Source organism: Antechinus flavipes, chromosome 1 (genome assembly GCF_016432865.1).
Source record: "Antechinus flavipes isolate AdamAnt ecotype Samford, QLD, Australia chromosome 1, AdamAnt_v2, whole genome shotgun sequence".
Lineage (NCBI taxonomy): Eukaryota > Metazoa > Chordata > Mammalia > Dasyuromorphia > Dasyuridae > Antechinus > Antechinus flavipes.
In genome coordinates this window covers 640,392,036-640,419,456 of record NC_067398.1, presented here as the reverse complement: position 1 = coordinate 640,419,456, position 27,421 = coordinate 640,392,036, and positions in this window count along the sequence as shown.

Below are 27,421 nucleotides of genomic sequence, written 5' to 3'. Positions count from 1 at the left end.
TGTTCTTTTTTTTCAATTTGAGAGATTTTTTTAAAATTTGAAAGTAATGAAATTTAATTAACATTTAAAAGAAACCTACCAGATAGCTGACCCAAGAAGCTACAGTTCTGTCCCAGTCCCATTACCAGGCTCTACCTATCTCTTACCACCCAGTTCCATCCTGATTTTCTTTCTTCAAGGGTCACAAGTTCTTTCAGCTACTTGGTAAATTTCCACCTATTCTTGCTCTTGAGCACTTTTCTGCCCCACCTGTGCCTGTGATTCTGGGTTTTTGCTATAGAGTCAAATAACAATTAATTTATGTAATATGTTTTTAGGATGAGGAAGAATCTCCTTGGTTCCAAATATCCTCTCTACCCAGTCTGAAATTCTACCAGCTAGGGATTTCTGTGGATATAAAGAATAGCCTTTTTGAAATCAGGCTTTAATAGAGTCTCAGTCATTCATACCGAAGTGTGAATTAGTTCAATCAAATGCCTTTAACCCTAATATTTAACTGAGGTCAGCTCTATTAGATTTTGTTGAAAGATAGAAATAAGAGGTAATTTTAGATCACAAGGCATTGACTGGTACAGAGGGCAGACCTCAGTTGACAATAAACTCTTATTTATTACAAGTATGTTATTCCCTTCAATGGAGTATTTACCCCTCAGACTCATAGCTGGCACTGCAGGTAGGGCTAGAGTTTCATGAAGAATTATGCTTTTGTTCTGGGGAGTCAGTCCTGCAAGCAGATTTTATCCTCAAACAGCTAGGACTGGTTGGGAGCTTAGGCTATTGCTTTGTTATTTTTCTTAATCTCAGATTGAACCCTAAATCTGGTCAAAGGATGTACTCTAACCCCAACTCCAGAGTGAGCCCTCTTTCCAGCTGTTTCACCACCTCATATGAGAAACTTGTGTCCTCATTCATAGATGTTTAAGATGCATGATGAAATAATGCATCTCTTTTACAGATGAAAGAAACTGAGGTAGGGACATGATTTACATAAGGTCACAAAGATCATTTACTAGTGATATAGTTATCAAACCCAAGTCTTCTGATTACAAATCCAAATGAAACAACTCTGCCCAAAGCCATATGGAAATAATTGAATTGAATTTGAATCCTTTCTAATACATTCTTTAATTTCTCCCCACATCAGGGGGAGGTGAGGCAACAGGATCCAGCTGTGAGGACAAGAGAGTTAGGTCCCATATTGGGAAAGAGTGAGGTGAGGTAGACTGTTCCCTTCCTCTTTTTGTCTTCTTCTCTTCTCTTTCATCAGCACCACATCCCAACTTCTCCCTATCTTTTTTTTTCCCCCTGAGGCAATTGAGGTCAAGTGACTTGCCCAGGGTCATACAGTCAGAAAGTGTTACATGTCTGAGGCCAGATTTGAACTCAGGTCCTCGTGACTTCAGGGCTGGTGCTCTGTTCGCTATACCAACTAGCTGTCCCTCCCTATCTTCTTTAGCCTTAACCAATAGGAATTGCTATTTTCCTCTGATTCAATGGATCTCTGAGTCTGTGTAATCCTGGGCAGAAAGAGGCAGACATCTGTGATCGATGTGCTAAACACCAGAGGACTCAATTTGTTGTTGCCAAGGACAGGACTGAGGGTGGAGCAGGAATTCATTCATCACTTGGAATTATTCTTCAAGATGAGAGAGAGACACAGAGATAGAAACAGACAGAGAGACAGATACACAGAGAAATAGAGACAGAAATACGCTGAGACACACACACACACACACACACACACACACACACAGATACAGCAAGACACATGCACACACAGAGACACATACAGAGAGAGAGACAGAGAGACAGAGAGAGAGACAGAGAGAGAGAAAGGTGAAGGGGGGAGGGAGAGAGGAGGAAAAAAAGGAAAGAAGGAAAGAAAAAAAGGAAAAAAATGAAGAAATAATCCATATCTATTCCCAGGAGCATAATAGTATACCTTGGCTTCCTGAAGTCCCTTAAATCTATAATTTCCTGCTTTAAAAATAAGACCCAAGCCAGGCTTGCTGCTGCTGCCCAGACTAGGGCCAAGGAAGTTTCCTCTCCCTGCAGGCAACACAAAGTTTTTCAACCAGACACAGATACTTTTTATAGACACAGGCTCATGACTCATTGCTGGTCCCAGCTTCTGGGCTGCCTTTGTCTAAACCTGGGCCTGGTGGCCTCAGGCCCAGCCCCTGAAATGGAATTGGGCAGCCCTACCATTGTTTGCCATGACCTGGGGCTTCCTGCCAGATGCTCCTGTGCCCTCTTTCTGCTGTGTAGCCCTGGGCACAGCAGCTGGGTCCTCCATACATAGCTTCTGCAAACGTCCTACAGAGCACCAGGACAGGAAGGGACATGGATTATTAGAATGTATAATATAAACTGTTAGAGTTGGGAACACTTAGAACAGAACACAGAATATGAGAGCTGGAAAGGACTTTAGAAGCCAGAACATAAAACATCCGAACTATGAAAGACCTTAGAACATGGAATGTTACTGATAGATGGGGTATTAAAGCAGTGAATATCAGTACTGGAAGAGACCTGTCCATAGCACATCCAAAGTCAGAAATGGAAATAGAAGGTTATAACTGGTAGGAATTAAGAGAATTTCTAGTCTAAACTTTCCTCCCCTCCTTTTGTTTTTAGGAAATTGAAGTTCAGAAAAATGAAACAATTGTCCCAAGTATTTGCAGAAAATTAATGAGAATAAGGATGAGATTCCAGTGCAAACCAGTACAATTTTTATTGCACCACTGTTCCCATTGATGTTTTCTGATCTCTCCAGCTTTCTATTTGCTATGAGAGTTCCAGCCATGGCCTGTGTTTTCCAGGGTTCCTCTTGCTTTTAGTTAGATCACAGCACAGATCAAATCAATATATGCTTTACTTAGTACCGTTAAAAATACTTTATGTCTATTTTTATATTAAAATCATGCCCCAACATATCTCCAAAAACCTCCATATAACAAAGGAAAATGGTTGGGCATAATGGACTAAAAAACCCTCCAAACATGGCTTAAAGCAAATGCGAGACTCCACACCCATAGTTGCTCACATTCCTACTAAGAGGAGAAATGTATACTTCATTTTGTATTCACCTAATTTTATTTGTCCAGAAGTTAAATTTTTAGCAATCCAAGTCATCTGATGAACAACTAAGATCTTATAATTAATCACAGAAAGAAGACGGAAAAGAAGCATGCCCTGTAATCTTTTAATGTAGGGATAAATTAATATTCCTATAGTGCTCCCAGTCATCAAGAAATGGTTAAATGAGATATAGCAAACTCAGATGTATAATATTTTTTTAAATTTCCATCAAAATTGATTTAAAAAAAATGTTTGTGCTAAAATATGTAACATGTCAGGAAAATCAACTTATCTCAAGATATGGGGTCCAATGAAAAAAAGTTTTGTTACGGTCAAATGACCTCAGCTCTAATACTGTTTCTAATGGTTTAGTATTTATGTGACCTTGGGTTAGATCCCTACCTCAGTTTCCTCATAAGTGTCTGAGATCCCTTCAATCTCTTGATCCGTGATGTTATTATTAAGATTTGAACTCAGATCTTCCTAAGGGAAGGACAGTTAGGTGGTAAAGTAGATAGAGAGCCAAGCCTGGTGTCTGACCTCAGACACAATCTAGTTGTATGACCCTGGGAAAATCATTTAACCATATTTGCCTTAGTTTCCTCATCTGCAAAATGAGCTGGAGAAGGAAATGGCAAACCACTCTCATATCTTTGCCAAGAAAATCTCAAATGCGTCAGGACAAAACTGAAATAACTAAACAACAACAATAAAAATTAAGGTCTTAGGGGCAGGCCTAATGCCGACATCCTGTTAGTTTAAATTTGATTTTGAGTTTAAATGAAACACTCAAAAGTCATTGAACAGTTAACAAAAAAAGTGTATTTAGATTTTATATAGCAAATTTATGCAACAAAGTATAGTGGGATAGAGCTTTTACAGATGTTCTCCCTACCCTGAAGTGTCTCTGGTCAGCTGGACAGGATATGGTTCAAGGAGTCTAAAAAGTCTTTTTAAAAAGCTGGTATTTTCATAGTTCTTTAAGGTTTTCAAAACATTTTACAGATGTTATCTCAGTTTATCCTCACAACAACCTTGGGAGGTAGGTGCTATCATCCCTATTTTGCAGATAAAGAAAGGCAGGAAGCATTTAAGCAGTTTCTGCAGGATCACACAACCAGTCAGTGACTGAAGCTAAATTTGAACCCAGGTCTTCCTGAGTCAAGAAAGACAGGGCAAATTAGGGAAGGGAAAGACAACCCCTTTTGGAAGAAAGGGGAGGTCAGAAAATCCTGGTAGATATTGGTCCTGTCATATAAGAGCTAGGGAAATTAAGTGAATTGTCCAACATCACACAACTAATATATGGCCAAATTGGGATTTGAATCCAGACCTTTGGACTCCTAATCCAGCAACTATTCCATTGTACTCTGCACCACACCATTTCTTGATAAGGTGACCTGAGCTGCACAAGATAAGTAATTTTTTAAAAAGAGAACAGGATAGAATTCAAGGCCAGATCCTCCCAAATATAAATCCAATGCTCCTTTTCCTATCCAATGCTCCTGATCAGTGTTCTTTGGCTGATTTTACCCCTCCTCCATGTCCTCAAAGTCACTGTGTGCTGCCTAATAATGATGCAACCAGAAAATGGTGCTTCTGAAGAAGGGTGAGGGGCCTCTGCTTCCAGAGCCGGAGTGGCTGGGGGCCTGCCTGCCCAGGGTCCACATTAGATTGCAGCAGCAGTAACAGTAGCAGGAGCATTGTCTTACACTGAATTCAATCCGGAAGTCATCTGGACAGTTAGCAAAAACACACGATCAATGTTCTTTTCAAGGTAAAAATCTGCAGGGGAAGCCAGGGAAGCAAGCAGGCAGGAAGGAAGGAACCAGACAAAGAATAAATAATTGTCATTTGCAGCTTGTGCCACAAAGAGTTTACAAAGACAGCCTTAAAGTGATTTCCCTACTCCCCTCCCCCCATCCTTCAGCAAGACCCATGCATGTTAAAAGCAAAAACCCAAAAATGATAAATTTGATAATCATCAACAGAAACAAGGAAATAAACAAGTAAAACATTTAATCCCATCTCCTTAAGCATTAATAAGGCAAAATGAAAACAATAAGCAAATGGAGATATTTTTGTTCTATTATCCCTTTCTAGGTTTAATGCATTTTAATCCCATTTTTGTTTTGTCTTGCTCTTCTCCTTCTCTTTCTTCTCCTTTTTTTCCTCCAACCTTTTCTACCTATTCCTTCTCTTCTTACTTCTGCTCTTTTTCCTCCTCCTTCCTTTTTTTCCTTCTCCTCTTTCCTTCTTTCTCTTTTTTGGGGGGCAGGGAGGTGAGGCATTTAGGGTTAAGTGATTTGCCCAGGGTCACATAATTAGTATTAAGAGTCTGAGGTGGCATTTGAACTCAGGTCCTGCTGACTTCAGGGCCTAAAGAATATAATGGTTGCCAGTATATACAGACTTCTGATACTGCTGATTTCACACTGCATCACCTCAATAAGTCTTTCTATTTTTCTTTGTATGCTTCCTAATTATCATTGTTTATAGTGATGTAATGTTTCATTATTTTAACATCCCTTTGATCAAGTTCTATGATTTAATCATGTGAGCAATTTTCCATGAGGAAAGAGCCCATTCACTCATCCAAGTCCAGCACAATGGCTACAGGCCTATAATCTTAGAGGGAGCTAAGGCTATGGAATATTTGAGTTCAGAAGTTGAGAACTGTAGTAGCTTGAGAACATGTCCCTCAAATGGTGAGTCTCAGAAGAGGAAGTGATCATCAAGATGCCTAAGGAGCAAAGGAACAATGAAGGTTGGAAAAATAAAACAGGTTAAAGTATTTTTGCTGATGCTTTAATGTGGGAATTAGCCCATTGCCCTTCTAGTCTGGGGAAGGTAAGATAGAGACAGAAAGAAAGGAAAATAGAGAGCAAGAGAAAGAAAGGAAGGAAGGAAAAAGAAAAAATAAAAAGGAAGGAAGGGAGAAGGTAAGAAAGAAAAAAAAAGTCAAGAAAAAGGAAGAAAAAAGAAAGGAGATTACAGATTTAGAAGAGACATCCCCTTCACTTGAGAAATGAGGAAACTAAGGCACCAAGAAGAGCCCTGCCTAAGGTTTCGAAGTTTCTAAGTGGTCAATCTGGGAATGATCCCTAGGACCTCTTACCCTAAATTCAAGAACCTTCCAATATATTAACTGTCTCCCAAGGCGCAGATGGGGGTGAGGAGATCAACTCAAGAGCAACCGGGAAGCACTTTGACAGAGGCCAAGGAGGATAGTCAAGGATCCAGTGATTTTTACTTGAATCAGCAGAGGAAAGCTAAAAAATCATTCTGGGAAAAAGTCTTGGCCATGGGAAAGTGATACAATGAATAGAGCACTGGCTCTGGAGTCTTGAAGATTTGAATTCAAATCTTTCCTCTGCTGTTTTTAAGCTGGGTTGGTTGCTTAATTTCTGTCTCAGTTTGCTTATTTGCAAAACAGAGAATAATAATAGCAATTCCCTTTAAGGGTTGTCGTAAGGATAAAATGAGATAATATGTATAAAGTATTTTGCAAGCCTTATTTATTATAATTATCCCTGAAAGTGATGATGCTTAAATAGGGTTGCAGCATTGCTTGTTCATCATCCTGGAAAAGGGACCAATAACATTAGGAGGGTGATGTCTTGGAGTACAGTATAGTGAAAAGGAGAACACCACCAGCAGATCTGAGTATCAGTAGGTTCAGTGAGAGATGTGGTGTTCTAGGTTTTCAAAACCCAATGTGATAGGTGTCTGGGGTTCAGGCCAAGATCTAAAACGACAGAATTTTTAGAGTTGGAAGGGACCTGAGATCACACAGTGCAACTTGCCCTTCAATTAAGAGCTCCTCTAAGACATCCTCAACAAGTGGTCATTTAGCTTTTCCATGAAAATCTCCAGGGAGATTTACTACTTATGGATATCTCTAATTGTTGGGAAAGTTATTATATCAAGCTTGAGTTTGCCCCCATTCCATTCATTATTCACATTCTGTTATGTGGGACCAAGCATAATGAATCCAATTTTTCTTCCATATACTAGCCCTTGAAATACTAATTATGAAAGACTGATTATGTCACACTAATTCCTCTCCTGATTTAAACATTTAAGGAACTTGGGGTTTGTTCAAAGGATCTCAAGACCTTTTACTTTCTTGGCTGCTCTCCTCTGGACATTCTGTAGCTTATCAATATCCTTCCTTAAATGTGGTGCTCCGAATAGAACACAATATCTCAGATGTGGCAGAGTATAGCTAGGACTATCACCAATATCCCAGGAGAAAGGAGAACAAGGTTCTATGACATTAAAGCAAAGGAGACAGAGCCAAGAAGAAAGACATGGAATTCCAATGAGGTTCTAATATCACAGAAATTTTAGAATTAAAAGGGACCTCAGTGGCCATCCATTCTAATCCAAACTTGAACACAGGAATCCTTGCTACAATATACATTATCAAAGAAGGGATATTTATAATAAAAATAATAATAAACAACTAGCATTTATATAGCATTTTAATGTTAGCAAAACATTTTACAATATCATCTCATTTTATCATCACACACAAGCGAATTAAAGTTGAATGATTTGTCCAGAGTCACACAGCTAGTAAGTATTTGAGTCCGGATCTTCTTGATTCCTGATTCAGTGCTCTATCCATTATGACATCTAGTGCTTAGAGTTTAGATTTGTTTGTAGAGGAGAAACAAATTCAAATTGTATCATTTCCAGAGGCAATTAGAAGGAATTAAATAAATTCCTCTCTTACTTGGCCTTCATACCACCAATCCCCTTAATGTTTAAAAGGAATGACTCCCAGTTGGGTCCCAATACTCAGCCAGAAGTTGGCAGATGAGGGGCACACATCATACCCACTTCAGATTATTCTGAAATTGATGTCTACTGTCCAAATGCCCCTTTTCTTAGACTTAAAATCAAAATTATACTTTGAAATCTTCCTGTTCAGGATGCTTTTATCATATTGTTCTCCGTCTGCCAGTTATGTACCATAGGTACTAACTTATGTTCCAACCAATAGGTATCTTATTCGAAGAATAAGAAACCTAGAGTAAGTTCAGCTGAGAGCTGAATTGGATAGAGAGCTTGGATTGGAACTGATTACAACTTCATGATTGCTTACCTTGTTAGTTCTGGAAATGTTAATGTGGGCTATGAAGCAGCAAGGGCTATGATTCTAGAACAACAGAATATGTCTACTCAGCACATTAATAATACAAAGGAACAAAAACCTGGGCACCAGCACCAGGGATGCCATAGCTGTTCCACTCCTCTTAGCCTCGAACAATCTCTCCTAGGTATTTACTCCATTAATTTTTACCACTACACAGGTTGGCTTGATCTAAGATATATCATCTTCCTTCCTATTATTTGGAACCCACAATCCTGATACAAGTTCAAGTGCAATCAGTCAAACCTTTCTTTACTGTTTGCAATATCCCTGGCATGGAAGAATCTTTCTAAAGAAATTTCTGAAGAACATCATGAAGTACAACTACATCCCCTACTCCTTCTACTACTACCTCCTCCCACCGCCACCCCACAGAACACCCTACCATGGCTCCCATTTACCATATTATACCGATTTAGCTATCACTTAAGAGCCAGGTTTCTAATGAAGAAATGTTGCTTCTCAGGAACTGTCCACAGCAGTAGTTTATACAGAAGAAAAGAAAAAAAAAAGTGATATTGGTCCCTCATATCAGGTCTTATCACCTTGTGTTGTAAATAGTGAACCAGCTGTTTGTGTTGTTCAAGACTGCTTGGCCACCTACTTGGGTGCAGGAAGGATCTCTCGTTGACTCACAGATTGCTTTTTCCTCTTTGTTCCTTGGATCAAGCAGTGCTGCTGCATCAGTGACCTACTTGAGATTCTGTACATGATTTCCATCTCTGTTCAATAGTTGCCTCACCTCCCATCCTAGCTATTCTGAAAATGGAATCATGTATTCCTCTCCTTTCTTTATGGTCCTTAAATGAACTGAAATGTTACTTCTTCAAACTGTCCTTCCCAATCTAGGCCAGTCTGTTAAGCACCATAGTAGGCACAGTGGAAGGCTCTTTGGCTACAACTTTTAGCTAACAATCTCTTTGTGTCCCTCGCTTTATCCCAAGATAGGACTGCTGCAATGGCACATCCTTCTGTTCAAAATCCCTTAATTGTCATATTAAAAGATAACATCTGATGTTAATATTAACATTCAAAGTCCTCTATAATTTAGCAATAACCTACCTTTATATACTTTATACCCTTGTGAAAACTACACAAACCCTCAAGTTCATGCCTAGTAATCTTGAACCTTTGATCAAATCTATCTCACCTTTTTGCTAGTCTAGAATGTCCCCTCTCTAATAATCTCAGGTTACTACACACTTCTAATCACAGATTAGAAATTGGAAAGGACCATAAAGATTGTTTTATCCATAAATGTTTGCACTGATCAATTAAGTCTAGGTCTCCTTATTTTACAAGGGAGGAAATAAGAAAGGTTGTAACTCACCCAAAGCCACAAAAATAGTAAGTGGAATAGAGCACTGGGCTTGGAATCAGGAAGACTCCTCTTCCCGAATTTAAATCCAGTGTCAAATATTTACTAGCTGTGGGACTCTAGGTAAGACACCTAACTCTGTTTGCTTCAGTTCTCTCATTTGTAAAATGAGCTAGAGAAGGAAATGGCAAACCATTCTAGTAGCTTTGCAAAGAAAACCCCGAAATGGGGTCATGAAGAGTTAGATGTGACTGAAATGATTCAAAAACATCAAAAAAAAATTTACACCAAATCCAGAGCCCTTTCCACCATAACATACCACCTCTCTCAAAACCTCAATATTCCGTAAAGACCAGTTCAAGTCCTATTCCCACAAATGAAGCAGCCCACAATAATCTCTTTCTCCTCTGAATTTCTGGAATCAAAATTTTTGAAGTTCTGTGGGACTGAGAGGCTCAAATGAGCTAGTAGATGGAGAGCACTTTGCACATTTTAAAGCTTTATATAAATGTGCTTTTGTAAATCAGTTTGTAAAAATTAATGTTTGCAAAAAATATATTAATTATAATGATGACGCCACAGTTGCAAGTACGTAACCCTTGAAATTACTTTGTATGCACTTTATATTTATTTATATGTGTATATATTGTTTTCTTCCAATTGAATGTTAAGCTGCTTGAAAGTAGATTTTGGTTTTTTGTTTCATTGTTTACCTGAATTCACAACAAGAAGTGTGGTATCTGATACATAATATGTACCTAACACATACTTTTTAAATGAAATACATGTTTAAGGAATTAAATATTGAATTATCATTATCTTTCTCATTATTGTGATAGATTTCCTATAGAATAATGTAAAAGTACTGAGATATGAACTCATCCCCTTTAAGCTAAAAAAAAAATCATTTTTGGGACAGCTCTAGTAGCAGGAAGGACAACAGGGTTGATGTATGCTAATTCTCATTCCCATATGATTTCAATTCCTTCTGCTAGATCTCTATATTTAGAAAGCTTTTTGTTCTATGTAGCTGGGAAGTTATGGTAACATTTATTGAAAACATTGTTATTAATTTTTTATAAGCAACTGGAAGGTACAGTGGATAGAACACTAAGACTGAAGTTAGGAAGACCTGAATTCAAATATGACTCAGATAACTTACTGGCTTTGAATTCCTGAGCAAGTCACTTACCCTCTGTCTGTCTCAGTTGCTTCAACAAAAAAATGGGGTGATTGTGAGGATCAAATGAAATCACTTAGCATAATGAAAGTAAATCACTTTGTATAATGACTGGTACATAATAGATATTTAATAAATGCTTATTCCTTTCCCTTCAATATTACACCTGAGACAGAAGGAACAATGATTTTGTCTGTTCCTAGCACAAATTTATCTGTTCCTTATACCTATGACATTTCCCCCCTCGTTTCTACCTCCTGAAATCTCTGGCTTTTTTTCCAGTCTTAGTTAAAGTCCCATCTTCTATGACTTCTTTGCCAATCTCCCTTCTTGTTAAAGCTTTCCTCTAAAATTGTCTCCTATTTATTTTTTTCTTTTTGGTGAGGCAATTGGAGTTAATGACTTGCCCAGGGTCACACAGCTAGTAACTGTTAAGTAGCTGAGGTCAAATTTGAATTCAGGTCCTCCTGACTCCAAGGCCAATGCTCTATCCACTGTGCCATCTAGCTGCCCTCCAATTTATCTTGATTATATCTTTATACATTTGTTTTATTTGTTGTATGTTGTCTCCACCTCTTGAAGAGGAGGGACTTTTTTTTTTTTAACTTTCTTTGAATCCCCAAAATTTAGCACAGTGCCTACAGGGCACATTTAATTAATGCTTGTTGACTTGAGTTGTTGAATTCTAAAGGATTTCTTATAGTCTGGATTTCTAGTTCATGAAGTTGTCATCTGTTTGTAATCTCTTGGATAATGTTTACCAGGTATCATGCAGGTACTAAATTTTTGTGGGCTACGGGGATCTATTGCACTGTTTCTATGGCTTCCTTCCATGATTTACTTTGATCAATAAGTCCTGCCTCCTTAAGAATTAGTAACCTTTCTGTAATTTCTGGTGGGGATGACATGGTCTTGGATTTCCATCATAAACTCCTTGTCTCTATAAACAAATCGGCAGGACTATGATATTACTCTTCTCGTTTTTATTTTTACTATTATCTCATTCTTCAAATCTTTTTCAGTGAGGTCCAGATGGAAATCCTGGAACAAATCACTTTTCTGCTTTTATCCTTTTATATTCAATTTTCTACTGGCTATTGTTCTGATGGATAAAATAGCGACTTCTTTTTATTTGTATATTAGCATCAGGATGTGAGCTCAGCCTCAGTAAGCTTCCTGAAAACATTTTTGGAACAATTTCAGTAGTAGAAAGGATGGCAAGAAAGATTTATACCTCATCCTGTTCCTGCATGATTTTGATAATCTTGGATCTCCTGGATCTCTACACTTTGAAAGCTTTTGAATTTCATGTAACATGGAGATTGAGCATTTGAAATGAATAGAAACATTGTTTTTAAGTTTTTATGAACTAATGCTCTACACAGACAATTGTGGGCAACAATTTGGACTGTGATGATGATATGATTCCTGGACAATGTATTGGTTAGGTTTTCCAGGACTTTTTGAGATCTTGATTTATAAGATGGAGACTGATTATTGGCCAATCTGTGGGAAATAGTGAGCTTGTGCTGTAGAATTCTAGTCACCAGGTCATGTCTTACTAAGTATTTGGTAGAAATTAAACTTATAAAGCTCAGATGTCATGTACCAAATGTTATTCATAATTTCCTTGCATAATCTAGATTGACCTTTGCCTGGACTTCTTAAGGATAGGCTTTTTTTTGGTGACAACAAATTGGCTCTGAATAATCAAAGAAGCACAAAGCTATATCTGGAAGGAACTTCAGATGTCATTAAGTCCAACATTGTCATTTTATATTTGACGAAGTTAAGATCCAGAGAGGCTAAGATTACTCAGATAATTGGCATCAAAGGCAGAAGGTGAGCTCTTCTGACTTCAGAGGTAGTACAATAAATAAAGCACTGGACCTGGAATCAGGAAGACCTGGGTTCAAATACAGCTTTAGACACTTTCTAGTTGTGTGATCCTGGGCAAGTTACTTAATTCTGTTTGCCTCAGTTCCCTCATCTGTAAAAATGAACTGGAGAAGAAAATGGCAAGTTACTCTAATGTCTTTGTCAAGAAAATCTTAAATGAAGTGACAAAGAGTTGCATATGATTAAAAAAAAAAAAAACAACTGAATGACAACTGACTCCAGAGATAATATGCTTTACATTGCCTTTATCTTCCTCTTTTGCCTTTCTTCATTCTACTCTACTTCTCCCATTTTCCACTATCTTTTCAAAATTTTTGATGATGACTCAGAGTAAATTTTGTTTTTTTCAATATTTCTCCCTATGTTTCTCTAGTCTAAACATCCTATTTCCTTCAATTAATCTTCATTTGGCATGATTTCTAGTCTTCCTACTATCTTGGTCACTATCTTCTGAATAAAGCAACTTGTCTATGTCCTTCCTAAATTGTGCCTTGTATAATTATAACAAAATACATTAATTAGGAGAACCAAAGAAGAGAGCTAATGTTTTATCAGTTGAACATTATGCTTCTATTCATGCAACCAAAATTTGTTTTAACTGTTATGGCTCTCATCCCTAGGAACTTGCTTCATTTCATACATTTAGCATATAGTAACTGCTTTAAAAAAGTTTTATCCTTCATTCATTCAAATCCATAGTACTTTTTATCTGTTTTCATCTGGCACTTATTTTATATTACTTATATTACACTATCTTGTATTTAAGAGTTATTTCCCCAGATACTATGGTAGAAACTAGGCATTGACCAACATCTAACATCCAATATCAAGAAAGTTCAAAATGGGTTCATGATTTAAACATAAAAGATGATGCTATAAGCAAATTAAGAGAACAAGGGATAGTTACTTCTCAGATCTGTGGAGAAGCAAGGAATTTATGGCTGATGAAAAATTAGAGAACATTATGAAATGCAAAATTAATAATTTTGATTATATTAAATTTAAAAAGTTTTGCACAAACAAAACCAATGCAGCCAAGATTAGAAGGGAAGCAGAAAACTGGGGGAAATTTTTTTTTTAAAATAAGGATTCTGATAAAGATAAAATTTCTAAAATATATAAGGAATTGACTCAAATTTACAAGAATGCAAGCCATTCTCCAATTGACAAAGGGTCAAAGGATAGGAACAAAAATTTTTCAGATGAAGAAATTAAAGCCATTTCTAGTCATATGAAAAAATGCTCTAAATCACTATTGGTTAGAGGAATGCAAATTAAGACAACTCTGAGAGGCCTGTTCACATCTGTCAGATTGGCTAAAATAATAGAAAAAAATAATGATAAATATTGGAGGGGATGTGGGAAAACTGGGACACTAATACATTGTTGGTGGAGTTGTGAATTATTCCAACCATTCTGAAAAGCAATTTAGAACTATGCCCAAAGAACTATCAAACTGTGCATACTCTTTAATCCATCAGTGTCACTATTGGGTCTGTGTTCCAAAGAGATCATAAAAAAGAGAAAAGGATCCACATGTGCAAAAATATTTGTAGTAGCTCTTTTTGTAGTGACAAGGAACTGGAAACTGAGTGGATGCCTATCAGTTGGAGAATGGCTATGTACGTTATGATTTATGAATGTAATGGAATGTTATTGTTCTATAAAAAATGATCAGCAGGAAGATTTCAGAAAGGCCTGGAAAGATTTACAGGAATTGATGCTAAGTGAAACATGTAGAGTCAAGAGAACATTTTACACAGCAACAACAAGATTATGTGATGATCAATTCTAATGGATTTGGCTCTTTTCAGCTGTGAAGTGGTACAGGCCAATTCCAATAGACATGATTGAGAGAGCCATCTACATGAAGAGAGAGGGCTGTGGGAACTGAATGTGGATCACAACATAGTGTTTTCACCTTTTTTATTGTTTGCTTGCTTTCTTTTTTCTTTCTTATTTTTTTCCTTTTTGATTTGATTTTTCTTGTGCAGTATGATACATCTGAAAATATGTTTAGAATAATTGTACATGTTTAACATATATTGGATTACTTGCTGTCTAGGGGAGGGATTGGGGATGAAAGGAGGGAGAAAAAATCGGAACATAAGGTTTTTCAAGGATGAATATTGAAAAATATATTTGCATGTATTTTGAAAATAAAAAGCTATTATCAGAAGTTATTTTCTTCAATTACATTGTAAAGCTCCTTCAGGGCAGGGTCTGGTACTTCTAACATTTTCAACAGTAAATGAATGAATAAATCAACAAGTATGTATTAAACACCAACAATGTGCCAGGTATTGTGCATCTATTTTCCAAGTCCTTCCTAAGTGCCCAGTTAGTATACCCCCAAGTCACTTGTCTTTATTTTGCATATAGCCTGTATTTAGTTGACAATCAATTAATCAATTGATCAACAGTTATTATGTACCAAGTATATTCCAGGAGGCATTGTGCTAGGTGTTAGAGATACAAAGATATTCTCATGTGGAGACAATATCTATTCCATATTTGTATTTATGTATGTATATATGTGGGGAAATATCTAGTGATTTAGTGGAGCCTAGACTCCAGAATCTAGTTTTAGACTCTTACTAGCTGGGTGAACTCAGGCAAGTCATTTAATTTCTCTTTGCCTTAATCCCCTGGAGAAAAAAATGACAAATACCTCCTATAACTTTGTAAGAGAAACATCATATAAGAAAAAGACATGGTCCACAGAGTCACAAAGATTCAACTATTACTAACTGACATAGTAGATATAATATACATATACACATGAAAAATAAATGTAAAGTTATTATTATATGAGGGACCTCTAGTTGTTTTGGAAATCAGAAAAGACCATGAAAAATGAGATACTTATGTTTGGAAACTGTCTCATTTTTGCATTTATGTCCCTAGGACTTGATATAATATCTGACATGTAATCAATGCTTAATAAATGCTTTTTGATTGATTGAGTGAATCAGTTGAGGAATGGCTCAATAAATTATGGCATATGAACATAATTTAATATCATTGTTCTATAAGAAATAATCAGGATGACTTCAGACAAGTCTGGAAAGACTTGCATGAACTGATGCTGAATGAAGTAAGCAAAACTAAGAGAACATTGTACACAGTAACAAGAAGATTAAGGTATGATCAACTGTGATGGACTTGGCTCTTTTTAACAGTGAGATGATTCAAGGTATTTCGAGTAGACTTAGGATGGAAAATGCCACATAGAGAACTATGGAGAATGAATGTAGATCAGAACATACTATTTTCACCTTCTTGTTTATTTGCTTGTTTTTTTCCTTTCTCATAGTTTTTTTTTTTCCCTTTTGTTCTGATTTTTCTTTCATAATATGATTAATATGGAAATATGTTTAACATGATTGTACATGTATATCAGATTGCTTGCTGTTTTGGCGAGGGAGGAAATAAAGAAGAGAGAGAAAAAAAATAGAAACTATCTTTACATGTATTTGGGGAAAAAAAATGCTTCTGAGAGGGGAAAAGGAAGTAATGTCAGACATCCATGTGGCTACCTGAAGGAAAGTTTCTATGCGCCACTGCTAAACACATAATGTCAGGAGAATGAGACCCTTAACACTTTGAACAGAACCCCTAAGGAGGGTTTCTGGGAGAGTACAGACCACAACAACAAAGGATAAAAAAATCATGGATGGGTTGACTTTTGTATTGTAGAAGTATCCACATTGATGAGATCATAGATCCACCAAATATCAGTCACTCATTAGCATATCCTCTTTCAGGGCCTTAGTTTCTTAATGATGGGATTAAACTAAAACCTTGGAGAGGATTCTTGCAGCTGTGACAGTCCAAGAAACACGGAAAGAGCCTGCTTAGAAATTGAGAAAAATAAGAGGAGAGACTCTATCAGGGACTAGGATCAATAATCCAAGTAGATTCAAGACTGAGGGGAGAGGGATAGGGAAGGCTATGAATGCAGGGAAGACTCTCCCAGCACAAGTTCATTCATTCACCTTGAGGAAATATGTATTTAAGACTGTCAGCAGTTATTCAATTTCATTCACTTCTGCTTAGATACAAATCTTATTATAGGAAATTAGCTCCCATTCAATTCCTTTATCCTGTGTCCCAAAGAACTGAGTCTTTAGACTATTTATTCTACTGTGTGTTGGGAAACAATGATGGGGAAATATTTGCAAAGATATGGTCAGTGCAGTATTTTAAATTGTGAGAAAGGACTGCACCCAAGACACAGGAAAGAGGCATCACTATTAACTGCTTCCACATTTCAAGAGCCTGTGATTTCATAGGCCTTTGTTGTTAACAACATTTATATAAAACTTTAAAGTTTGCAAATTGCTTTACAAATATTTCCTCATTTATTGTTATGATAACTTTGGGAAGTAGATGTTGTTATTATTATCCCCATTTTACTAATGAGGAAACTGAGATGAATAGAGATTAAATTACTTATCCAAGGTGACACAGCAAATATCTAAGGCTGAATCTGATCTCAGATATTCCTGACTTCATGCCCAGAGCTCTACTCACCTAGCTGCTATAGGGCCAACATTCATCATCCAATAGTCAACCTGATGGGCAGCCTCTATTCTACAGTTAACTCTTCCACATCATGACTTTCCCCATTGTGGTTTCGATATGTCACAGGTTGGTATAAGAAATTAAATGTGAATTTTGGTGGAGTTTTGCAGAAGCTGCAGATGAAATACAAAGTCCTGCAGATGACACAGAAAAAGTTCAGAAACTCAAAAATGCATAAAATATAGGTATTGCATTGTATAATATCAACCCAATTTTATTATAAGATAGTTTAAATACCCTATAAAAGAAAACGAAAAAATTCAGACTTTTTCTCTGGTATGAAGGGAGAGCCAAAAAATTTTACATAGATTTTCCAAATCATGGGGGCACCACACCCCTAACCCCTATGATGTGAAAGAGATAACTATATAAACTTAGTCTGGTTCTTGAATGACAGACATGCAGGCCTTTGTCATTCTGTATTTTGAAGTCATGAATCACCATTACTCTAATAGTTATTTGCATGTTGTCTTCCTCTCCCTCCTCCCCCCCAGACTATGAATTATTTCTTACTTTTCTTTGTATGCCCAGCCTTTAGCACAATGGCAGGAACTTAATAGGTTTTTAGTAAATGTTTAATGACTGATATGAAGCCTTTTCTAATCTCAAGTACTGGTGCCCTCTCTCTCCAAACTACTTTGCATTCATTTTGTATTATATATATATATTATATACAGGTACATGTTTTCTCCCCCATTAGAACATGAGAATGTTAAAGCAAGAACTTTTTTATTTTTATCTTTATAAGAAAAATATTTGTTGATTTGATTGCAGGATCTGCAATTTTTCTCTCTGCTGGTATGGATTTTGATGCCAATAACAATCTTTCTATAATTTATGATTTTATAAAGTTGCTTGAGGTTAAATAAACTTGCCTATGGCAATACAATTTTAACTGAGTCACCAGTCCCCAAAATAAAATATTAGTTAGTAATAGCTCACTTTTCTATGATCCTTTAAAATTTTCAAAACATTTTCCTCACAATAATCCTGTGAGAGAGGGAACAAATATTTTTATCCCTATTTGACAGAAGAAGAAACTGAGTAATACACTGCTATTAAATGCTAGAGGCAAAATATAAAACCAGGCATTTCCTGACTCAAGGTCCAGCATTCTTTGTGCTATGCCATACAGCTTTCTCTCATAACTGCAGAACTAGGGGCTCCTAATACTTAGATACCCAAATGGATACATTGTCATTGATATGGGCCTTCCTTTCCATGATGCAGATTTTGAACAATGGATGCCAGCCTCCTATAAACTGGCCAAAAATTGCTGGCCAACTGCTAGTGGAAACCCATGCTAGTGGGTTTCCTTGGTATCTCTTGATGTTGAGAGGATATCAGGAGACCACATGGGTTAGTCCATTGGTTATAGTCTACTGGACTATAATTGTAGTCCATGATGTTACCATATGATCAGATTACATTCTTTTTCAATCATTCCTTTTTTCATGACATTTTTTATAACACTACTCCTTCATAATTCCTTGTTTATAATATGCTGCAGGCAGCTCACACTATATATTCCTTTGCATTGCTGTCAGGATGATATTAATTTTCAATTGTTCAATAGTGTTCCAAAATTCACATTCATATTGCAATAAAAAAAGATTTTTGTTTCAGCTGCTCCCCTTCTTTTGTTCAATTTTGGACCCAACTCATTGTCTATTTGCAACATTCTTTCAAGATATTCTTTAAAACCCAAGGTACATAAATTCTTTGGAACCCAATTTCATAAAATTTAGAACATGATTTGTAAATTGCCTATTCAATGATGCAGTCATCCATACCAGTCTACCTTATGTGATGCTTGTCTGTGTCCTTCCATAAACTGGCCACAAGGCAGCCAGATACTACTAGTGAGTTTCCTTGGTTTCTCTAGACATTAGGGGCATTATCAGTAGAGCACATGGGTAAATCCATTGGTTGCTCTTTTTTTCTTTCATTTCATTTTACACATAAGGAAATTAAGGTACATCAAAGGGAAATGAACTGTTCAAGATATCATTGGTCTTAAGGAGCAGAATTGAAATTTGAATCTAGGTCCTCTGATTTCCATCCAATCCAGAGTTTCTTTTTGCTATTCCATCCAATTTCACTCTCCTACTTTGACAGCCTGAATTAATTTTCAAGTGCTCCTGGCCTGCAAATAACTGTCAAATTCTAGCTTGGAGCTGCTCAACTCCCTCAAGAAATATTGGGAAATATTATGCTGAATTCTGAATAATGGTACCCAGGGGACTTCCCATTTTGTGTCCTTACAATAAAGCAGCAACATAGTTCAATGAAAATGACACTGGATTTGAAGTTAGAAGAACAAGGTTCCAATTCCAACTACTTGGGTGATATGATCAACCTCTTGGGGTCTCAGTTTACTTGTCTGTAAAACAAGAGAGTTGGATTAAATGACCTCTAATATTATTTCCAGCTCTAAATCAACTATCTAAGAGCCAAGTCATTAACTAACCAAGTCATCAGCCTGAGGTACCAGCTTTCATAAAGTTATAGATTCTCAGAGTTGGAAGAAATTTCAAAGTTATCTAGTTCATTTCTTAATGAAATAGAAATCCCTACTTCAGCATTGCTTAGCACCATTCACTCAGACTTCTTGAACAGCACAAGAGATCAGGAAACTTACTCTCTAACAAGGCAAATCATGAAACGGTCAGATAGCACTGAATGTTAGAATTAGCATGCCCTTATATCAAGTCCAAATCTTCCTTCTAGTATCTTTCACCTGAAGATCCTTCTTCATATATGAAGACAGAAATTGTATCCTCTTAAACTTCTTTTCTAAAGGTAATATTCTTTCAGCTATTCTTCATGTAGCATAGTTTCTAGTCCCTGGCCATCCCGCTTGCCCTCCTCTGGACATGGTCTGAATAGACAATGTTCTTCCTAAAATGTAGTGCCTTAAACTGAACATAATACTCCTTGTGTGTTTTCTAGAACAGAGTATAATGGGACTATCACCTCCCTTGTACTAGACACTGCAATTCTATTCAGGCATCTTATATTCAAATTAGTCCTTTCAACTGCTGTAACATTGTTGATACTTATTGAATTTACAATCCACTGGAACTCTATGGTCTCCTCTCCAAAAAATGTCTTCTTGTACCAGTGCCATTTTTTTTTTTTAAACCTGTATCTCATCCTGCACCTGTGCTGTTGATCTTTTTTTTTTTTTTTTTTTAACCCATGTAAGCCTAATTATGCATAGCCTCAGAGGGCAAAACTAGGAGCAATTGATAAATTTCAAAGAGGCAAATTTAGTCTTGCTCTGAGGCATTGGTTCTTGGTGTTTTTTTCTTTATTCTGTAAACTTCTTTCAATAACAACTAAAAAAAAATAGTGTTGTGAACTCCCAAGGCAATTTAACATATACTCATAATATTCTTTTAGATGTATTCATTAAGTGTCTACAGTACTCTAATGACAGATTTTGTCCAAAAAACTTCAAATTAAAATTTATATGATGTAATTATAATTATAAAACATAAAAAGTTGTTCTACATATAATTATGGATACACTAAATATAAAATTATAAAACTCTAATTATAAAATATTTAGATAATTATTTACTGCTTAAGATTCCATGTAAGAACTTTTCCAGAACTACTTGGACTTATTTCATGGAAGGGTTCTGTTACTAAATGGGAACCAACAATGTAAGAAAATTTTTTTTTGAATAAAGTCAACTAAAAATAGAATGAGTTGCTGCTTCAGAAAGTATAAGATTTGTATTCAATGACCTCTGAGGTGACTTCCAACTCTGAAGTTCTTTGATTCTCTTGCTTCCATTTTAACAGAATTGGAGTCTATCTGAAGGAAATCAACTGAGTGTACTCTTGGCTTATATCACAAGTAGGACTGAATCTGAGCCCATTTCTTTTTGTGCAGCAGTTATTCTGAACCCTGGCTTTTATCCCATTTGATTCTAATATGGAATATTGGAATATGAAGGCAATATATGTGTGTGGTCCCCACTCTGTGGAGGTACTTGGGAACCGACTAAAACAAGACCATACAGTACTTTTTTCATTACAACCTAGTGCTTTCCCTTTTTTGTTGCCTCTGTTTCTCCATTCATGTAATGAGCAGACTAATTTCTACCCTGTCAAAATGTTGTATCCTGACATTTATTAGCTGTATGACCATACAAAAGTTATTTAATCTCTCTGTTTCACTTTCCTGATGTCCAAAATGGCAATAATTATACTTGTTCTACCTAATTCATATGATTATTATTGTGATAGTTCCCTGTTTAAAATTCTGCATAAATGTTATTCCTAATAGTGTGAGGATCAAATGGCATAATGAATTTTTGTTGTTCAGTCATTTTAGTCTTGTCTGACTCCATGACCCCATTTAGAAGTTTGCTTGACAGAGACATTGAAAAAAAAGTGATTTGCCATTTCCTTCTCTAGCTTATTTTTCAGATGATAAAACTGAGGGAATCTGGTATAAGTTACTTGCCCAGGGCAACCCAGCTAGTAAGTGTCTGAGGTCAAATTTGAACTCAGGAAGATGAGTTTCCCTAATTCCAGGTCCAGCACTCTATCCATTACACCATCTAGCTGCCGTGGTATAACAAATATGAAAGTCCTTTGCCTGATGGAAAGCAAAATAGTTTAAAAATGTTTATATTGCACTTGAAGGTTTGTATATTATCTTATTTTATCCTCACAACCCTGAAAGATAAGTACCATCATTATCCTCATTTTATAAAAGAGAAAACTGAGACAAATAGTGGCTAAGTCATTTGCCCCATGTCACAAAGGTAGTATCTGAAGTTAGATCCAGTGCTCTATCCACTGTGGCACTGAGATGCCTATAATGGAATCTCAAGATTGAAAAGGACCACTGAGGTCTAGTACTACTCATAACTAAATAATAATCTCTAAAATATCATTGACAAGTGATCATTCAGTCTTTATTTGAGGACCTCCAAAGAAGCTTCCTATAATAGTGTTGGTTCATTTCATTTTGGAATAGCTCTAATTTTTAGTGAGTTTTGCACTTTGGTGATCAAACAAAGCAAGTTTAATATCAGATGACATAAAGTTGGGACTAGTTGACAGAGTCAAGATTCAAAAAAATTGGGGAGGGGGGCAGCTAGGTGGTACCAGTTCTGAAGTAAAGAGGATCTGAGTTTAAATTTGACCTCAGACACTTACTACTTTCCACTTCCCACTTCCTAGCTGTATGACCCTAGGCAGGTCACTTAATCCCAATTGCCTCAGGGGAAAATTTTTTTGGGACAGATTAGAATACTGAATAAGATGAAATTCACTGGGGGATAAATGTAAAGTGTATATTTGGGCTCAAAAAAATTCAACTTCACAAATACAAGATGAGGAAGGCATGCTTAGACAGAGTGTAAAATGATCTCAGGGTTTTATTGAAGTGTAAGCGTAATATGTATTGGTAGGTTGATATGATAAATAAGAGAGTAAATGTGATCTCAGGATGATTTAGAAAGTGATTAAATTTGTTCATCTGGCTGCATGGGGCAAGATTAGCATCAATGACTAATAGTGCCAAATAAACAAAATTATTTATTTATTAATCATATTTTATTTTTTCCAATGACATTCTTAACATTCTTTTAACAAAAGAATTCTTAACATTCATTTAAACAAAGTTTGAGTTCCAAATTTTCTCTCTTCCCCTCCCCTTCCTAAAACAATAAACAATTTGATATAGATTACACACACACACACACACACACACACACACACACACACACACACATACATATATACAATCAGGTAAAACATTTCCATATTAGTCATGTTGTAAAAGAAGAAAGAGATCAAAAGGAAAAAAAAATTAAGTGAAAATAGTATGTTTTAGTATGCATTCAGACATCAGTTCTTTCTCCAGATGGGAATAGCATTTTCCATCATGAATCTTTTGAAACTGGCTTGAATCATTGTATTATTGAAAAGAGTTAAGTCATTCATAGTTGATTGTCACACAGTGTTGTTGTTAGTATGCACAATATTCTCCGGGTTCTGCTCACTTTAACTTTGTATCAGTTCATCTAAGTCTCTCCAGGTTTTTTTCTGAAAGCATCTTGTTCATTGTTTATTGTAGCACAATAGTATTCCATTACAGAAATATATATATATCACAACTTGTTCAGCCATTTCCAAATTGATGAGTATGCCCTCGATTTCTAATTCTTTGCCACCTTAAAAAAGTAGCTGCAGCAAGTATTTTTGTTCCTATAGGTCCAAATTTCTTTTCTTTAATCTCTTTGGGAAACAGACCTAATAGTGGTATTGCTAGATCAAAGAGTGTACACAGTTTTATAGCCTTTTGAACATAGTTTCAAATTGTTCTCCAGAATGGTTGAATCGGTTTACAAGTTCAGCAACAATGTATTCATGTACCAGTTTTCCCAAATCCCTTCCAACATTTATCATTTCCTTTTTCTGTCTATTAGCTAATCTGATAGCTGTGAGGTAATATCTCATACTTGTTTTAATTTGCATTTCTCTAATCAACAGTGATTAGAGTATTTTTTCATATGGCTATTGATAGCTTTGGTTTCTTCATCTGAAAACTACCTATTCATATTCAAAGAGGCAAGTTTAAGCTTGATGTAAGAAAAAACTTTTTAACAATTAGCTAAAAGTTGTACACCTCAAGAATTAGCAGACTCTCCTAAACATAGTAGTTTGTGTGTTGTCACCCACAGTAGAAAGTGATCTCTTTGAGAGCAGGGGTTGTATTTTGTCTTTCTTTGTATCTTTGTATCCATAGCACTTGGCACAGTGCCTGGCAAGTAATATGTACTTAATAAAACTTGTTGATTACTTAAGAAAACCTTGTTAAGATGAACTACTGTTGAACCATATCTTCTCCATCTTACACTTAGGATGATTTTTAAGCTTATGTAGGACTTGACATTTACCTCTACTTAATTTCACACAATGTTCTAGCCTGTCAAATCCTTTTTGAATCCTGACCCTGTTATACATGTTAGCTATTGTTTCCAGTGTTGATATCATACCAAAAAAATAATAATAATAATAAATCCACTGCTTATCATTTAGAGTAGAAACTTTTTTCAGTAAAAAGTTTAATTTCATCAATAATTATGTGGCACGAAGAAGCATTATTTGGCTCATATAAAACATAAATCTTTTTGGGTCAAGCAGGCTTCTGAATGTGAGCTATTTCGCAAGTATTTTATATCATACAGTATAGGGGAAAAAATGTATATAGTTCACAGTGGCTAATCAGCCATTCCTTGGGAGTGGGTTGCTGTATATAAAAGGAAGGGGTAAAGAATTGTTTTTGTTCCTCATCCTTCATTCTCAAAGAGGACCACATTATGAGGGTGATGTCTGCCAATCTCTCATCGATTTTCAGAACAAGTTGTCTTTTGATTGGCCTTGTGCAAGAATTAGGATAAAAGAAAACCAAAACATAGAGACTAGGTGAGACTGTCCACTTACACCAAAAATGGAGGCTTATTCTAAAATGGCGTTACTTATATTGAAGGAGGGAAAAATATTTGCCACCACATTAAGGATGCTACATCCCTTGAAGATATAGAATTATAGACCAAGGTGCCAATTATATAAAAAGATTGGATGTCTCAGGTACAAGAATAAACTGAGAAGGCTAAAAGCTACCATACCTTATTATTCAGGAAGTTTTCCCTTAGTATTCCCAACTCACAGTGATATCTCATTTCTTTATATTTCTGTAGCACTTACTGTCTCTACCCCCTCACTTGCACTTTCATCATTTATCTTCTGAGTCAAGTAGGTTTCTGTCCTAGGTTCCCAATGACTATAGATTTAATAGAACAGTCAACATACAGCAGCTACTTGTGAAACACTTAACTGTGTTCATGGCCCTGTGTTATCCTGAAGAAGTTGTGAAATCTCCTATATTCATAATAAGAAAAAGGAAATGATAAAGTACTTATTAAACACTTATCTGCTAGGCACTGTGCTAAGCATTTTACAAATATTATTTCATTTAATCCTCATGATGTTCACAGTTGAATAGTAGGAATACAGTAACAGTTAACTGATACTGCACTTAAAATTTGCAAAGTGATTTATAGATATTATTTCATTTGGTCCTCATAAAGCATTGTTAAATAGGTGCTATTATTATCCCCATTTTACAAATGAAGAAACTGGGGCTGAGAGAGTTTAAATGACTTGGCCAGGGTCTAGCACAGCTAATGTGAGGCAGAATTCAAATTCAGTTCTTCCTGACCACAATATAGATTATGATAATAACCAATCAATCAATAAACATTTATTAAGCAGCTATTATATGTCAGGCACTGTGCTAAATGCTGTATACACTCTATGCCATAGTAACCACCTTACTTGAATAATGTGTAGTGATCTAGAACTAGAAAGAATCTCAGAACTTCTAAATCTATAGGTGAGGAAACAGGCCTCAAAAGTTAGTGATTTTTCTAAGATCATCCAAGTAGTAAACAGGAGAATCAGGATTCAAATCCAGTCCCTTTTAATTCCAAATTCCATGTTTCTTCCTCTGCATCATGATGTCTTTCATGCCCTTGGGACTGAGTATAATTGGAGGGAGTGCTATGAAATAAGACTGAAAAGTAGAGTGGTTCCAGATTATAAAGGCCCTGAATGTCAGGTAAAGAAATCTGAATTTTATTTGGAAGTCAGTGGGGACCCAAAAAGATTTTTAAGTTGAGAAGAAAAGGAGCCTGATCTACAGATAGAAAAAAATTATCCTGTTTGCCATTTGATTTGTGGAATGGGCTGAGGAGCTCTTGGAGAAGGGAAGATCTATTAGGAGTTTATTGCAAAATTCTAGGCAGGATGCAATGAGGTCCTCTCCTAGGCTGGTGGCAGTAGGAATAGGGAGGAGGTGATAGAACTGTCTACTGTGTCTTTGCAGCCCCCACAGCACCTGGCACAGGGCCCTGCCCACAGTAAAGACTCAGCCAGTGTTTCTTGATGAGTTCAAGAATCTTTGGGCACTGAGTCATTCTGTCTTTAGAAAAAAAATCTCTCTGCTCTGTTTCCCTACCCCCACTCCCCAATATTAAAACCTTCTCAAAATCTCCTTATCTTAACCATGTCTTTGTTGATACAGGCTAGAACTGCTTGAGATTAGCACATTATTTTTTTCTTCATTACTCCTTAGTTCCAACTCTTCTGTCCCACCCCCTCCACTCCGCACCCCACCCTATTTCCCTTCTGTGCCTGTTGCCAAGGCATAGAAGCCAAGCTCATAAAACACTATCTCCACTCCGCCCTTCAGAGCAGAGCCTTCTGTGGGCCTCTGCAGGAGAGGCTAAGAGGGAAATGGAAGAATCACAGGATGTTGGAGCTGGAAGAAACCTTGGAGCCTTGGACATGAAAACAGAAAATGTGGAATGGCAGAGCCAGAAATGACCTTAGAGCCCATCTAGGCCAAACATCCTCATTTTTAAAAATTACTGGTGCTTTTTTAATTTATATAACAATCATTTTTGGAAATCCCCTCACCTAACAAATGGAACTCTTCTCTATAACCAAGAAAAATGAGCAAAATATGGTATCTATATCTTATGATATCTATTTATATCCTTAATATGTGTGTATATGCATGCATACATACATGCATGTAATGTATGTATGTACATGTGTAAATATGTACATGTGTGTATTGTGCTTATGTGTGGGTATACAATATATGTGTATATACATATGTTTATGTATACATATATGTTTATGTATTATGCAACATGCGCCTATATGTACACACACATCTGTGTGTGCATGCATATGTGCATTTATGTATTGTGCACTTACACATGCACATATGTGCTTATACAGTATATGTGTTCGTATAGATGTGTATATATACACGTGTGTTTATTCATGTGGGCAATGTACATGCTATATGCTCATACATATACACACATGCACACACATGTTTGTGCATGCTTGCATTGCACGTATGTTTATGAATGTACACATGCATGCGTGTGTATGTATATGTGCGTGCGTGTGAGTGTGTAATCATTCTACCCTGTGGATGAAGTCCTCTAATCTGAGAGGAAGAAGATTTGTTATATTATTTCCTCTTAAAAACCATTATGGCCCAATCCCATCATTTTATTGATGAGGAAATTGAATCTAAGAAAGTTTAAGTGACTTGCTTTTGACATGGGTAAACTATCTCTTTCTC